This window comes from Siphateles boraxobius, unplaced genomic scaffold, assembly GCF_051911475.1.
Source record: "Siphateles boraxobius isolate OS27281-9 unplaced genomic scaffold, OSU_SipBor_1 61, whole genome shotgun sequence".
Taxonomy (NCBI): domain Eukaryota; kingdom Metazoa; phylum Chordata; class Actinopteri; order Cypriniformes; family Leuciscidae; genus Siphateles; species Siphateles boraxobius.
In genome coordinates this window covers 7441136-7443163 of record NW_027509188.1, presented here as the reverse complement: position 1 = coordinate 7443163, position 2028 = coordinate 7441136, and positions in this window count along the sequence as shown.

The following is a 2028-nucleotide window of genomic DNA, read 5'->3' as shown; positions in this document are numbered from 1 at the left end:
AGGATAGCGCTACAACCAACCAGAGCAACGAAGAAGGTGACGTTGTCAGAGCGACGGACTTCAGTGCCGTTCTTTGTTCTTTTCTCAAAGAAAAGCTTAACTCCAAGTCTTCCAGAGTCGCGGCCAAAGCCGTTTTGAAAGGCCGCTCCACAAATAAAGTCCGACCACAACGGTACAGAGTACATTACTCTGTCACATAATGCGGAGACCAAGAACCATAGAGACCTGAAAGATCCATGTAAGGAAAATCACAGGGGTTGCGTCTTTGCAGAACCCACAGTGCCCCGTTGCTAGTTTCAAAAAAATACCTGGACCTCTGTCCACCGAATGCAAGCGCTTTTTTATCGTCATCCACTATGACAAAACTAGAAAAATTAGCGAAGCAGCTGGACTCTCATGCCGATACACGAACCACAGCTTGAGAAGCACGGCTGTGCAACTCCTCTCATGCGCTAGACTGGAAACCAGAGAGATTATGACCGTGACAGCACATAGATGTGAGGGTAGTCTAAAGAGCTACTGGACTCCGATCACCGCAGACAAAGAGAAATGGAGCAATATACTCTCATCAAATCCTCCTGACAGCAGCATCACAGGCAGTAAGTGTCCACTTTCAGATATTTATAACCTTAGCATGAGATTCAATCGCAAACATACACTGAGTAAAATGACATAAGATATTATGTCTTGTTTTCTGAGGAAATAACAAAAAATTGAGTGAGTTTTTGCTTAAAAAAAGCTAAATTTTCTGCCAATGGGGTAAGAAAAATAATCTGGTTTCTGTTTGAATTAAACATTAAATTTGTTTGTTTTAAGCAAAAACTCGCTTAATTTTTAGTTATTTTCCCAGAAAACAAGACATAATATCCTGTTGCATTTTACTATTTTAGTAAACAAAACATAGACTTTAGTAGACAAAACAACAGGACTGGAAACAAGACAAAATAGATGTTATATAGTCATTTTGCGAAGCAATTGGTTCAAATGAAAGCTTAGTTGCTCCCCATCTCTAACAAAGGGTAAAGTTAGACACAAGTGCCATGTTCGAAATCGCCCCCTATACCCTCATTCATTTTCCCTTCATTACTCCACAAATATAATTCACTTGAAGGAATGAATGAAAACGAGAGAGTGAATCCGGACACTTGAGTAACGGAAGGGTTGCCGATTTTGCATAGCTTGTGCTTGTTGTTTAACAATTAATTAAAACATAGCCAACTGGCAGCTCCAGTATTAATGAAAAGATTTATCTTGAACTCTGCCATGGAAACGTCGTAATTTAATAATCAATTGAAAAGGCATTTATACCTGTATGCTATTACGCTGTAGCCACATAGCGGATTGGAAAATGGATATATGGATGATTCAGCTTCAGGCTCCATCTTCTGGTCAGACACGGGAATTCATTCGACGAGCAACTCTCATAGTGCATTATGGGTATTCTCTAGCCGGTAAACGTTCATCAGTTGTATACTCATTATTGAAGTGCATTGTGGGATTGAATGAGTGCCCTCAATATCTTCCACTATGATTTCGGACACACTATAAATGGCTGTGCCCTCAAATAGTGCCATATTTAAGGGTATAGGAGGTGATTTCGGACACAGCCAAGATCAAATAGCTAACGGACACAATGATAACCAGGAACACCTGGAACTAATTACAAAGAGCAAAAGAACTGCAAAGACCATGGACAGAACTACAAATGAACATAAACACATGAATTACAAATTTCAAAATAAAAGACATAACACAGATACACAGATATTGGTGCACAAACGCGGATATGTTCTATAGACTATAGTATATAGAACGAATAAACCAGTTTTATAAACTCCTTGGTTTTAATAAAATGTAATTTAATAGTCATAATAAGCATACTTCCAGTATGTGTCTCAGGCTTACATAAGTAATGTCACTCATCAGACTCGCTCCTCAGACTCCTCTGCAAACTGGTTAAACCGGCTCATTCGGTTCTATATGAGTCTGACGTGTTACTTCGGCGTCATCAACCCGGAACTACAGTCT